This window comes from Galeopterus variegatus, unplaced genomic scaffold, assembly GCF_000696425.1.
Source record: "Galeopterus variegatus unplaced genomic scaffold, G_variegatus-3.0.2 Scaffold488, whole genome shotgun sequence".
In the NCBI taxonomy this organism is placed as follows: Eukaryota; Metazoa; Chordata; class Mammalia; order Dermoptera; family Cynocephalidae; genus Galeopterus; species Galeopterus variegatus.
The window spans coordinates 379698-394903 of NW_007726599.1; the positions used below are offsets into that span (position 1 = coordinate 379698).

Here is a 15206-nt window from a genome sequence, read left to right on the forward strand (position 1 = left end):
CGTGGGCGGTGCCGGTCCCGGCGCCCAGCGCGGGCGCGCGCCTGCGGAGCCCGACTTGGTGTTTCCGTGTAATTCACTGCGCACACTGATGGGCAGAGGCGGTGATCAGATCGCAGACCCTGTCCTTCCGGCACCGCTTCTCCCCAACCGCTCCCGCAGCCCTTTCTCTTGGGTTAGGTGTCCGCCGCCTGCTGTCACCGTCCGCGCGCCTTATTTCGAGACCGTTGACTCGAAAATAATTGCAGCAGCCGGTGCAAGGGTAGAAGGATTTGGGTGCATTCTCTTAAAATGACTCCCTTGACATGCTCCTCTCCTGAGCAGCTAACCAGACGTCGTCAGTCCCCCACTTCCAGCTCTTTTTGGTATTTTCAGACCCCTGCAAGGAAGGGCCCGGCTTTAAGGAGAAAGAACAGGAGTTGATGTTCATGTGAGATATGCGAGGAAGGGTCGTTTCCGTCTAACGAATGTGGATTCCCACCCGGGCTGCGATCTTACTTCGGTAATGCATCAGTGAGTGGCAGCGGCAGGAGGGTGAGCTCATGGTGAAAATCCCCCTAAACCGGACACTGTGATACAGATAAACAAACAGACTGAGGACGGGAGCAGGCAACTTTTAGGTTTCCTGCCAGATGACAGAGGATATGACCAGCCCAGGGATTTTTTTTCTGTCCTAACAGCAGATTCAGGCCAGGACACCTGAAAGGGCTTCCAGGAGACAAGCGACAAGTGACAGCAGGGTTGGCAGAGAGACTGCGTATCCAGGACCCCGAAAGCTGACTGCTTCATTCTTAGTATTTAGTTTCAAGTGGAAAAAGCCTTTTGGGTCTGTCTGTTTTTGGCAATGCAATGTAATGCTCCTCGGTTTGGGTTCCCGTAGCTCAGAAGCTTGTATGTTGAGGAGTTGGGGTAGGAGGTCAGCACTCAAAGACTCAGAAAGAGGTTTAGATTAAAAAATCGGTGCTAATCAGTTACTGTCAGGGGTTGGGTTAATGACCGAGAAGCCTCGTGACCAATAAATTGGCTGCAGCAAACAATGCCTGTAGTAGGATTATCTTCTGTTGCCCCGGCCAAGCCTATAGGGTGGACAATCTAGGATACAATAAAGAAAGTAGGGTAGGCTCACCTCACGTATCTGTGGGTTGAAAGGGCAGAATCACTGGGCGGTGCCGTCAGGCAAATGTATGGTAAAAGTCTACCCTGGATGGAGGCTGCCTCTATAGTCTCAGCTAGTGTTAGGGAGGCCCTGCTCTCTAACCATGGAAGGTCTAGCCTCTGCCCAGGACAGGAGCATAGCACTAGCCCCCAAGCACTACTTTGACATTGACTCCAGGTGCTAATCTGAACTCTTCAGCAAAGACAAGGGAGAAAGTCTGTAAGTTAGGTAGTTCACATCTTTTTTTTTTTTTTTTCTTTTTCCAAGAGTGTGTGTAACATAATGGAAAACTAAGGATGTCTAGGAGGCAGAAAGGTATTCCTGCCCAGCCAGTTCATGTTGTGACACGCAAATCAGCAGAGAAAGCTGTTCAAAGTCCTGCTTATAACTTTACCTTGGAAGAAGCTTGACTCTGAATGGGCCTAGCTGCTGTAACCAGTGTTTCTGAAAAAGAGACCTCTTTGGGTCCAGTCTGGGGTTTGGCTGCAGCTGTCCACCTTTTAACAGGTGATCAAGACACCTTGTAAACTGGAAGCATAAAAATGAGTTAGAGGTTTGGTGGTTCCTCAGAAAGTTAAACATAGAATTGCCGTATGATCCAGCAGTTCCATTCCTCGATATATGGTATACCCAAAAGAATTAAAAACGTGCATTCAAACAAAAACTTGTATGCCCATGTTCATGGCAGCACTATTCAGAATACCCAAAAGATGAGAACAAATGTCCATCAATGAATGAACAGATGAACAAAATGTGGTATATTCATGCAACAGAATTATTCAGCCATAAAAAGGAATGAATTACTGACATATGCTACAACATGGATGAACTTTGAAAATATTATGCTAAGTGAAACAAAAGGCCACACATTATAAGGTTCCATTTGTATGAAATGTCCAGAATAGGCAAACCCATAGAAACAGAAAGCAGATTAGCGGTTGCCAGGGGCTGTGGGTGAGGTAAGAATGGGGAGTGATTGCTTAATAGGTCCAGAGTTTCCTTTTGGGGTGATGAAAATGCTTTGGAACTGGATAGTGGTGATGGGTGCAGTACGTTGTGAATGTACCAGATGCCACTGAACAGTCCACTTTAAAACGGTCAAATGACTAATTTTATGTTATATGAGTTTTACCGCAGTAAAAAAACAAATTAGGGAAGGGACATTTTCCATAAAAAGTCATTGGCCCTATTTAGCATTGAGATGTGCACAGTTTGCAACATTCAGTGAATGAAAGTACCATTGTATTTATTTTGAAATAATTCTAACAGTTTTAATTATTTACACCAGAAGCAAATCTACGCTTGCAGTTGCTTCATGTTACATCATAGCGATATTTTAATTTTCGGGTAGATTGTTTCATAACTGAAACATAAAATCCAAACTTTTAAGGGAGTATAGAGTCTATTGGTTTGTACTGAATCTTCTGGATGCTGTATTTCCAACTGACCCAGATGTTAATTCATTGAAAACATCTGTGTTGTTTCTAGCCAGTTAATCCATATGTAAATGAGGGATTCAGATGCCCCATGGAGCTGTGGTAAAATGATAGGAACGGTTGATTAGTTGCAATGCTCTTTTCATTCCGGAATCTCAAAGTTTAGTAGCAAACAGTTCTGCAAGATAAATAATGAAAGGTATGACTAAAAATGAAATAAATTTCCAATGGCTTTTCTCTACTTGTTCCCTTAGGAAGAATCAAGCACTTTGCAAAAATACTGGCATTCTTGAAATCTACTACTTGTAACTATTCTGCTGGAACTGATAGAAAGCCTTCTATCTTATAATCGCAGTTTATTTTCAACTAAAAAAGTGGTGTTACTTAGCTCATTTGCCAATCTTTGTGGCAAATAACTGGGTTGTTTAAAAAAATCGGGATTATCTGCAAAGGACACAAATGTGTCACCCTCAGACATATTCAAAAGAATGTACCAAAGGCTCTAGGAACAGTTCCAAAAGAGCAGTTAAAAAAATTTTTTTTTTGAATGATGGGAAATGTAATTTAAATAATTGTTTTGTCTGCCAAGGTGACTAGTCACTACTCAGGGTGGGACGACACCCATTTAGATATGTTTATTTAAAAGTCAGTCCCATTACTTGATGGTTAAATGTTGTGTTAATTTCCTAATAAGGATAATGACACATCCATCATTCTTATTACACAACTCTCTCTGTCACACCATCAATATAAAATAGGTGGATTCTAATTACAGGTGAAACAGGCATGGACTTTTCACACCTTGCTTTCCCTAACAGGAAAGGAAGACAATGACACATCCATCATTCTTATTACACAACTCTCTTCTGTCACACCATCAATATAAAATAGGTGGATTTTAATTACAGGTGAAACAGGCATGGACTTTTCACACCTTGCTTTCCCTAACAGGAAAGGAAGATAATTCCCAAGCCCTCCCAAAATTCTAATTCCTTACATTTGTGTAATGACTTAAGTGCCTTAAGGCTGGCTGGTTAGTCAGTTGGTTAGCGCACAGCCTTATAACACCAAGGTCACAGGTTTGGATCCTGTACAGGCCAGCTGCCTAAATAAATATAATGCCTCAAAGCACTTTGACCTATTTTATCTCATTCTCTGCTCACAATAGCCTGATTAGGAACACCCAGCATTAACCTCACTCCCATTAGGCACAAGAAGTTGACGGGAAGAAAAGATTAAGTGACTCTCTCAAAGCCTCACTCGCTGCGGCCAGTTACAGAGCTAGCACTGGAAGCTCCCTGTTTTGACTCTTAGTCAGCGCTCTTTCTGATATGCAGAAATTGCTGTAGTGCCCATAATGCCTAAGTGTATGAAGGTCAAACCTGACCCTGAGGGACTGTACAGTCCAGTAGTTTTGTTTGTTGGTTAGTCTGTTCTTCCTGCCCCTTTCAGGCAGGCTGCCATCTCAAAGTTCCCCAGCTCTTAGGCTGATTCTGTAAGATGGTCTGTACTTTGAGCTCAGGCTCTGGTTTGTAAAATGTTCCAGGTGGCTGATGGAAAAATAAAATTAGAGGAGCTGAGCTTATGGTAATGTTTATTTACATGGCGTTTAAGCCCCACGCATTATTCACTTAACATGAGTTAGATTTGAAAAGGCAACTTTTTTGTAATGAAATTTGATGTTGCCCTTACCAGAAATAGGCTTCTCATGTGGAAAGTTTCGTATGAAACTAGACATGTGGAATGGAATTGTTGGTGGTTTTGTTTGTTGTTGTTAATAACGGAAAACATGACTTTAATTATTGGTTGTATTTTTCTCAGCCTCTGAAAACAATCCATGAGTTGCCACTGACCAGTCGAGACCTCAGCACATCCAAAGTCAGAAGCCTGTACTGTCTTAAAGACACACACTAGCCCTCGTACAAACTCTTACACCTTGCTTACCGCATCAGTCCTGTTTATGGGCAATCTGTTTATATAACACTAAACACAAGGCTTTGCTTGTAAATCTGAGGTTCTTTCTGAGAAACTCAAACAAAACATCCTGCTTACTCCCTCTCCCTTATTTTCCCTTTCAGCTTTTAAAGATGAGGGATACCTTTTACGTTTTCTTGCCTGTAAATGGGCTGCCCCTTGCCAGAAACAGATAATGATTCTTTTTTTTTTTTCCTTTTTGTCTTTTTTCGTGTCCGGCAATGGATCGCAACCCTCAGTGTCACTCCCATACCGGACCGGGACCGGCAACGGGATTGCAACCCTCGGTATTTCTCCTGCACCTCGCTCAGCCAGTGAGCGGGAACCGGTCTGTATGTGGGATCCGAACCCTCGGGGGAGTGTAATTGAACTCCTGGGACAGATACACTTGACCCAATAGACTCACCAGGGAAAGTACCATGAGTTCTGATGGAAAAGTCTAGTTCATTAGACAATTGAAGTCTTGTTTCCAGAAAGATTTGCCCCTCTGTGCCCTATTCTTAATTATTTAATCTTTTCCATAAGTGAGGGAATGAAATAGTAATACTGGGCACTTTACCATTAGCCAGAAACTATGAGGTGTTTCTGAAGCCTTTCTCCCATCCCCAGCATAGTCTTTTCATGAAATAACAGCGTTTTCTTAGAGAGATGTTTCTTTTGACAAATTACTGCCTTGGTTAATCTTATACCCATCTCAACAGCGCCAGCTATCTTTATAATTTGGCTGGCAGTGGCAGAAAACGCTCAAAGTTCTCCCTATTTTGATTTCCAGTCCATCTTCCCTGTCTCCCATTCCTTCATTCCTCAGCCCTCCCAGCCCTTCCTTTCCTGATCTCCCTCCCCGGGCTGGTCAAGTCACCTGGCTTCTGAGGTCCTACAGCATCCTCACTTCCCTCTGTCACTTGTCACACTAAATTGTAATTGTCCCCTCTCTTGCCTACAACCCCAGCATGTGGACTCTTTTAGGCAAGGATTATAACTTACTTTTCTGTGTCTTCAGCAACCAGCATGGCATATAATAAAGGCTCAATTAATGGACATAATTTAAATAAGTAGGCGCCATCTGTCTATGGCCAACCCTTTATTCTGAGGGCAGAGAGTTGGATTTGCAGTCTAAGAGGACTATAGGGACATAATCAGTGACTAGAAAGGAGACTTGGCTCAGTCCCACTTGCCAGACCCAAGATCCTGGATCTTGCTACACGCTATGCTAACTTGGACTGGCTAGATAACATTATAGGTTACCAAGTGACTCTAATTAAGGGTGTGTGTATTTGGGGGAGGGGGTGGGGGATTAGGACACAACAGCATGCAACAGACATCAATCTAGTAGCCTGCTCACAGAGGGGCAAGAGGGACAGTCAGTCTTCGCTGTGTGGGCCAGGGTCAACTAGAACTTGAGCCATCCATACAAACAGCAGATACTTAGTGGGTGCCTGCTCCGATCAGGCATGGGCTGAGATCAGAAAGAGCAGCTGGGAGAGAAGGCAGGCAGCTTCACATCTCAGCGCTGCCACCTGACGTGTCTACCAGCATCCTGTCTTCAGCCACCTAAATTCCTGAGCTTCATTTTCCTTATCTGGAAAATGGAGCTAATTATGCCCACACCTCGCTGGGTGGCTGAGAGGATTAATTGTGATAATGTTATCATGATTAAGCACCTAGCAAAGTGCCTGGCCCATAGTAGCTGTCAAGAAATAGTACCCTTTGCTGCTAGGCATTGGGCATTAAACATGGTTAAAATGATTTTATTATATACATATAAAGATTTTTTAAAACCAATACAAAGTTTTAAAGGAGGTATACTGATGATTGCTTTAAAAATGCAGAGAACAGAGCTTGGTAGTAGAAACATGATACAAGCCACCCATGTGATTTTAAATTTTGTAGTAGCCACTTAAAAAAGGTAAAATAAGAAGAATGAAATTGATTTTGATTATATATTTATTAAGTCTAATATATCCAAAATATCATTTCAACATGTAATCAATATAAAGATCATTAAAGAGATATTTTACATTCTTTTTTGGGAAGAGACTAAGTCTTCAAAATTCAGGGTACATTTTATATTTGCTGGAGTTCAGATGCTAAATTTCCATCAGAGATATTTAATCTACATTTAGATCTCATAAAATTTACAATTGAAAAAGTAGATTCACATAACCAAGTTGTTCCAAACATACTAAAACATTTTCTTTCTTTCTTTCTTTCTTTTTTTTTTAAAAAAAAGATGACTGGTCAAGGATCTTAACCTGGTCAGCACCACTCTCTCCCAAGTGAGCTAACCAGCCATCCCTATATAGGGATCCAAACCCATGGCCTTGGTGTTATCAGCACCACACTCTCCCAAGTGAGTCATGGGCCGGCTTTTAAACCTTTTCTTTTTAAAATTTTATTCAATATATTTTAACATTTACTTGTATATACTTAGATGTTTTCTAGTAACAGAGTTGAGTATCAGCTTTAAATTAAAATGGATTAAAATTTGGCCGGCTGGTTAGCTCAGTTGATTAGAGCATGGTGTTGATAATACCAAGGTCCAGGGTTCGATCCCTGTACTGGCCAGCAATCAAAATAATTTCTTAAATAAATAAAAAATGAAATGAAATAAAAAATTCAGTTCCTCAGTGACACTAGCTACAATTCCAATGTTTAACAGTTACATGGAGCTAGTGGTTATTTTCTTGGCCAATGCATGGGAAGTGGACGGGAATCCTGAATGTTTGGATGCAAAGAAAGGCGTGAGGCAGGGCATTCCAGGCAGGTGGAACAGCCTGAGAGCAGGGATGCATCCAGCATGAGCCCGGGACAGAGTGGAAGCCAGTCTGATCAGAACCAACAAGCTGAGGCTGAAGAGGCAGGATGGAGTCAGATTGGGAAGGGTTTGGACCCCGGGTTATGATGTTGGGGTTTTATTCTGTCGCTAAATAGGAACCACAGGAATATTTTTGAGCAGGGGGTAGGTGACACATGCACTGTTTTAGGTCCATTTGTCTGGCACCAGTGCCCATGAGGGAATGGAGAGAAGAGAGAACTGCCCTGGCAGAGTGGGCTGGAGGTGGCTGTGGTGACTCAGGTGTGCGGTGACAGCACCTGGCTAGTGCGAGAGTGAATAGAACCCTCCAGAGGCCTTACAAAGCCAGACTCCACAGGGCTTAGAAGCCAACTAGGCTCTTTTGAGAGAGGGCAGAGATGGCGGGAGGCTTGGGGACAGTGTGCCTCGGAGACTGGCTGACACCGAAAGGTTTAAGGAACCAGGTTGCTTCTGCTGTTAGGAAGTGACTCCCTGAGATGGACAGCTGACCACAGGCTCTGGAGTCTGTATTTTTTTATTATTATATATATTTTTCTTTTTTTGTTGTTGTTTGTTTTCATTTTATTTCTTTTTCCTTTTCTTTTTTAATTTTGCTGGAGTCTGTACTTTTTTATGGATTATTTTAAAGCAAATGTACCCCACCCTCTGAATTATTATTATATATATTTTTCTTTTTTTGTTGTTGTTTGTTTTCATTTTATTTCTTTTTCCTTTTCTTTTTTAACTTTGCTGGAGTCTGTACTTTTTTATGGATTATTTTAAAGCAAATGTACCCCACCCTCTGAATCATATGGTGACCCTGGACTTTGCCCTGAGTCTCTGAGATAATGAGACAAGGAAAGTTCCAGGAAAATCCTTAGTTCTAAGGAACTCTTTGAGTTTCTGGGTCCTGGTTGGAGCCAACTTAAGGGGCCTTCATTCTCAGAAGTCAGAAGAAAGGGCTAGGTGGCAACCCCTCTGCTCCCCACCTAGCCTTTTCTTCCCTGGGAAAAGCATTGCTTCTAATGGGAATTCAGATTTTGCTGTGTCAGAAGGAGAAAGACTGCTGAGAAGCTGCTCCTCCCCTCCCCCTCAGGTCCTCTAATCCTCTGCTGCCTGAGTCCCTGTAATCTCCAGTCTCTGTGTGCAGACAGTTGAGATCAAAGCAAGCGTCCTGGGGCTGCGGGTGCACAGTTGGAAACTGACCCGTGGACTGTGCTTTCTGTTACATGAAACAAGCATTGTCAGGACAGGTTGGGGGGTGCCTGCTCTGGGCCGGACACATTCTTGGGCTGGGGAGCAACATTGGGGGGAGGGAAGGCAAGGAAGCATGGAATAGGAATGAGATTGTGATGGTGGCCATTGTCTAATGAGCTCTCGCTATGTGCCAGGCACTGTCCAGGGGCTTCTTATCTGTACACCTTCTCCCCATTTCTCAGATGGGGAAACTAAAGCTCTGAGCAGTACAAATGAGCTTGTCCATGGTCACACTCCAGGGATGGTGCTGATTCAAACCTATAAATGTCTCCCTCATGGCACCCCTTCAAGCAGCATGGATCTGTGAACCACTGAGCGTCCCCGTGGGAGCACTCAGGGAACCCACACTGATCTACATTGTTAGGTTTTATTACTACTTTGATGAGTGGACCAAAGTTACATATTAGGAGCATCGTGAGCTACCACTCCCAGCTGCTATTTGGAATAAACTAGAAGCATTGATCAGGTAGTTCCGTGCAGGATGTGAGGGGATACTTAAGTTACTGTCATGGCTCTGCCCACCCACAGTGTGGGGTCCTTAGTGTGGGATCCACAGTGTGCAGGGCAGCCCCTGCCCCCAACTTGTCCAAGCAGCCCTGAGCCCCTGGCTGGGTGGGTCTGGGCAGGCTCTTCCTCCCGGCGCTGGCTGGGCACCAGGCCCGGGCTTGGGCTTTTCTAGGTCAGGCGCTTCTGTCTTCAGCCTGGCCGGAGGATGCAGTTTGTGAAAACTGCAGACATTGCTGGCGTGCTGCATAAACACAGACTATCTCCCAATCCAACATTTCCTTTGGGGAGGCTCCTCCCGCAACTGGGATAACTCAATTCCAACTTCTTATCAACTGGAGCTTCCTACCCTGATATAAGGAAGCTATTAAAGTCCGTTTCCTGGTATTGCCTTGACCCCCCAAACATGCTCCTGTGGAAGCAAATGTCCCTTAAAGGAGAATTTTTTCACACTCCAAAAATCCATTACCTAGCCTCAAATTCCCCACATCAAACAAGCCTGCAGGAATTTTGAACATGTTTTTAGCCAAAGCCTTCTGCCCTTAATGTTTACCTTCTACTCCAGCTAGTTTAAACATGTTTACTCAGCTCTGGGGGCCCTCCTTAAGAAGGCCCCAGCTGCCTCTGTCCCCTTATTTCTGAACTTTTTTTCCTTCCTCCTGTCCATCTGCCCTTTACCATGCCTCAAATGGTCCTGCTCCCCTCTTTTAAACTTCCCTTCACATTTCCCCTGCTTCCCTCTTAATCTTCTGATTGTGAAAGTTCTATCCTCCTCTTTCCAAGTCCTACTGAAGGAAGGAATGTGACGAGGTAGAAATGGTGAAGGATATCTCTCAAGATCCAGCTAAAAATAATCTGAACATTCCATGAGCTCTCTAACCTTCGTTTTTCTCCCTCTCATCTGAACTTCTGTGGAACTCGTAGTCTCTCCCACACAATTCAGGACTCATGATAGCCAGCCTCCAAGACAGCCTCCAGTGAGTCTCCACTCCTGGTATTCAGGCCCATGTGTAGCCCCTCCCAAAATGACAGGTCCAAGCTGTGTAACCAACAGGATAGTGTGGTACAGAGATGTAAAACATCACGGCTTCTACCTTGCTCTGTCAGATTACAGGCTGAGGGAGAAGACGGCCGCCATGTTGTGAGGATACTCAAGCAGCCCTGTGCAGGAGACCACATGGTGAAGAATTGAGGCCTCCTGCCAACAGCCAACACCAGCTTGTCAGCCAGATGACTGCACCATCTTGGTAACAGATCCTAGTCAAGCCCTAGTTAGCCCCCAGGCAACAGTTGATGTGCAACCTGTGAGAGACCCTGAGCTAGAACCATGAAGTTATAGTTTACTCCCAAATTCCTGACACAGAGGAACTATGTGAGATAGATAATAAATGTTTACTGTTGTATTAAGCTAAGTTTTGGGGTAATTTGTTCTGTAGCAATAGATAGCTAAATCAGAACTTAAGTAATAAAAATGATAATAATAATAATAGCAGTTGACATTACCCAGTGTTTGATAAGTGCCAGGCACTGCTTTTCTATATCTCATTTAACAGTGTAGTCAATAATAATAATCACAGAAGCAGCAATTAACACTGATAATGTGGCAGAAACTGTTCTAGGTGCCTCACTCATAGGAACCATGCTGTCTTCATGATGGCCCTATGAAGTGGGTACTATGACTGTCACCATTCCTATTTTGCATATAAAGAAATTGAGACAGAGAGAAGTTGAGTAACGGGTCCAATACACACAGCTTGAATGTGGCAGGGCTGGGATTGGAGCCCAGCCTGGCTCTAAAGCCTGTGCCCCTCACCACTCATCCCTATGTTGTTGTGTTGTTTGGGGGGTGGGTCTTGGCTCTCCAGTACAGCAGACACTTTTTCTCGTTACTGCGACTTTTGTGTTTGCTTCTGCATGATAAGGGCTGGGTAAATGCTTGCTGCGTCCCTTAGCTCAGTACTGTCTGGTTGAATGATAGTGCCATTGTGGCACTTTTCACATGTAATTATAGTGAACTTTGCTCAGACAAGAGCAGAACTGCTGCCACACAGAGAGACCAAGACAATGGTACTGCATGAAGGAATGTAATTTTTTTAGCTAGACCCATGAGGAATGTCATTCTGACTGGTTTATCCAAACAGGCTGTTACCAGGTGTTAAGTCTGGGTTTGTGCCATGGGAGATGACCTGTAGCCACTCATGTTCCTTGATCCTCCATGCTCCTATCCTGTCCATTCTGGGGTACTTAGCTCCCACTGGACCCTGGGTACATTAAATCTGGCATCTATTTCACTCTAAAGCAAAATCACCTTAGTTCCATATAAACATCAGCTCACTTCAGCTCCTGTCTCCTGATCTGGGAGTTGGAGCTTTGAGAGCCTGGGAGAAAAGAGGATGTGGGGTTCTTGTTTAAGACAATCCTTAGCTGGGTGATGCCAGAGGAGCCTGGTAGGATGGGTGGCCAGCAAACCTCCAGATGAGCAGGTTCCTTTGTGTCATTTTGCTCCAACATTGACCTGACAACTCAACAATTGCTTCAAAAATTCATTTTACCCCACATTTGGTGAGTTCCTCCTAGAAGCAGAACTCCAGACCTTAAGGGTTAATAGAATAGGGTCGCTGCCTTCCAAAGTGCTGACATCTATCGAGGAAGACTGATAAAAGTGTCATGTATTATTCAGATCATTTTGAGGGCCTGGACAGGGGAGGGGGAGGGTCGAGCAAGGACCGAGTATGGAAGTTGCTGGGCTCCAGTTTTCAAACTGGAACAGCACGGTCACAGCATCTTAATGTTATCCTGGTGGCCTGCTCAGTCTCTTGCATCTGGAAGCAGGATGTCAGGCTGGATGGAAAGTGCTGCTTTTATATCCTGTTCCAAGGGCTTCCTGGAAAGACAGAAGAAAAGAAAGCACAAGCTCTTGAGTCCCAGCCTGCTTCTCTCCACGGAGCAGTGACTCACCCTCGGGGAACAGTCAGCAGAACCACCAGAGCATCCTGGAACATTACTTGGTTGTTTTGACCATGGCACAAGACCGGAATATGTCCTAGGGGCTGGTCTGTGTCAATGTGCACAAAAGCTGTGCTGGGCTGCTGGACACCCCTCAAAACCCCAAACTCTCCATGGACTCCTGGTGCCTTAGCTGACCAGAGTTCACTGACTCTGTACCTGGCACTGGGAGCCTGTGGGGTGTTAGGCCCTGCTGGGAGCTGGGGATTTAAACAGACTTAAGATATATCCTTGGGGAGTGTCAGGTTTACAAATTACCACATGTCACAGACTTCTAGGGTCACTAGAGCCCATTGGAAGCACAATTTTAAATGGGTGACTGCCAGTATCTACTCAGTATTCCCAGTAGAGCCCCAGGGAGGCTCTGCACTCTGTTAATATTGCAGGACCCCCAGCCTCCCAGCGAGGAGGTATTTAAGCCATTCTCAAAGTCAGCCTTCCCAGCTGTGTGAGTTTCCCAGGGCTGCCATGACAAAGTTGGCCAAAAACTGGTTGGCTTAAGACAATAGAAATTTATTGTCTCACGGTTCTGTAGGCCATAAGTCCAAAATCAAGGTGTCAGCAGAGCCATCTCTCTCCAACAGCTCTAGGTGAGAATCCTTCCTTGCCTCTTCTAACTTCTGGAGTTTACCAGAATCCTCGGTGTCCCCCGGTGTGCAGACGTGTCACTCCATTTACGTGGCCATCTTCTCCCCACATCTCCACATTGTCTTCCCTCTGCATCTCTGTGTCCACATTTCCCTTGTTTATAAGGACACTAATCACATTTAATTAGGCCCCACCTAAGCTCCTTTTCACTTAATCACTGCTGTAAAGACCCTATTTCCAAATAGGTAACATTCTGAGGTACTGGGTGTCATGACCTCAACATATCTTTTTTTGGGGGGGACACAATTCAACCTATAATACCAGCCTTATAAGAATGTTCTCCGGCAAGACCCACAGCAGCATAAAATTGTATGAAAAGTATGAATTGTGGAGCTAGAACAACTCAGTTTGACACCAAATCCAAACTCTTACCAGTTCTCTGAGCTCGGCACATCACTGTAACATGAACCTTTGTGTGTCCTCTAAAACAGGGACAATAATGCTTACCTCACAGTGTTTGTAGAAAGGAGTCACTGCTGATATATCTAGCACCTAGAATTCCTGGATCAGTAAATATTCTGTTAAATTGTATTTATGCACACACATATATGTGTGCATGTGTGTGTGCATGTGTGTGTGTGTGTGTGTGTGTGTGTGTAGTCATTGCCTTATGAGGTACTCTATAGGCAAGAAAGATGACATAGACCTAAACCAGTAATGACAATATATTGAGATACCAGAAATAACCAGAATATGTACACAGTACAGTAGAAGTAGAGAGGAAAGCCTGGGAGGCTTCACGCAGGAGGGGGCACCGGGGGAAGGGTTTTCAAGGTTAAGCAAGAGTTTGCAGGCATGGGCAAGGAGGTGTGAAGCAATAGGGCCCATTCAGGGCATCACAAGCAACCTGGTATTGCAGGACTGTAAAGTGCACATGAAGGAGAGGTGGGAGATGAGGAAGGAAGGGTAGGCAGGGAACAGATCATGCATGGCTTCATGTGCTTGCCCAAGAAGCATGGACTTTATTTCCTGTGAGTGATAGGGAGACATTTCAGTGCTTGGGAAGAAACAGATAACACACCCAAGCTGGGTAACCAAGGAGAGTTTAATAAGTGGACTACATATAAAAGTCTGAGAAGGACTTAGGGGAACCCACAAAAGGCAGTGGAGTACCCCAGCCACCGTGGGGAACTGTTGGTGCACCCAGGCATCTAGTGCAATGGGGTAGGGTGAGAACCTGTGTCTCCTGTAACTGTAGGAGTGGCTGCCAGGCAGGGGCGTGGGCTTTGTTAGAGGGAGGCAGCCACTGAGAACCCAGGGAGCTCAGCGATTACATACCCCAACCTCTTCGCACCCTCCAATCCCTTGACCCTATTGGAAGTCTGAGTCAAGGAAGCCCAGGTGATAGAGTCTGTGGAAGCCAGATCCCCAGGGCATGATGGTGGAGAGGGTAGAGACAGAGAGAGGATCTGGAGAAGCAAAGTTAAAATGCCCAGTCCAGAGGGTCAGCTGGTGGCCTGAAGGAGGGCAGGTGCAGGGAATTGGGAACAGTCTGGCAAGAGATGCTTCGATTCTGCACTGAAGCCTCAGAGAAGGTTTGGAAAGGCAAGGACAGAGCTGAAAGAAATTTAAGAGATGCTTCGATTCTGCACTGAAGCCTCAGAGAAGGTTTGGAAAGGCAAGGACAGAGCTGAAAGAAATTTAAAAGGGACAATTGACCGTGCTTGGTAACCACATAATTAAGGAAGATGAGTGAGAGGGAAGAGTCTAGAAGTTTAGGCTTTGGGTAAATGGTGTTGTCAACTCAGTAAGAGAAATCAAGAGGAAAGAAGGTTTTCCTTGGGCTTGAGGAGCCAGGGGTGAAGGTGTGGGATAGTGTGCTGCTAAGAATCTTAGTTTTGGATGTGTTAAGGGGCCAGAGGGGCGTCCTCATCAAGATATCCACAGGCAGTTGGTGACATGGGTCTAGAACTGTACTGTTCAATACAGTAGTCACTAGCCGCATGTAGCTACTTAAATTTAAATTAATTAATATGAAATAACAGCTAAAATCCAGTTCCTTAGAAACACTAGCCACATTTCTTTTTTTTCTTCTTCTTTTCTTTTTTTTTTTCATTTCTTTTTTTCTTGGTGGCTGGCAGTACGGGGATCCAAACCAGTGACGTTGGTGTTAGAAGGCTGCACTCTAACCAACTGAGCTGACCGGCCAGCCTCACGCCAGCCACACTTCAAGTGCTCAACAGCCACGTGTGCTAGTGGCTACCATATTGGATAGCACAGTTTATAGAACATTTTTTTCCTTTTTTGGAGGGCTGGCTGGCCAGTACAGGGATCTGAACCTTTGACCTTGGTGTTATAACAAGTTTATAGAAAATTTTCATCATCACAACAAGTTTTTTTTTTGGGGGGGGAGGCTGGTCAGTGTGGGGATCCGAACCTGTGACCTTAGTGTTATAAAGCTGCACTCCATCACAGCAAGTTCTACTGGACAGCA

The 15206-nt window shown here is 44.6% G+C and overlaps 1 long non-coding RNA gene across 1 annotated transcript; it reads left to right on the forward strand.

Annotated features, from left to right (window-relative positions):
- Positions 1 to 373: 373 nt before the first annotated feature.
- Positions 374 to 10525, forward strand: LOC103587813. Its single transcript, XR_550256.1, has 2 exons — positions 374 to 531; positions 10226 to 10525. It is a non-coding gene; the product is annotated as an uncharacterized LOC103587813 (long non-coding RNA).
- Positions 10526 to 15206: the final 4681 nt, after the last annotated feature.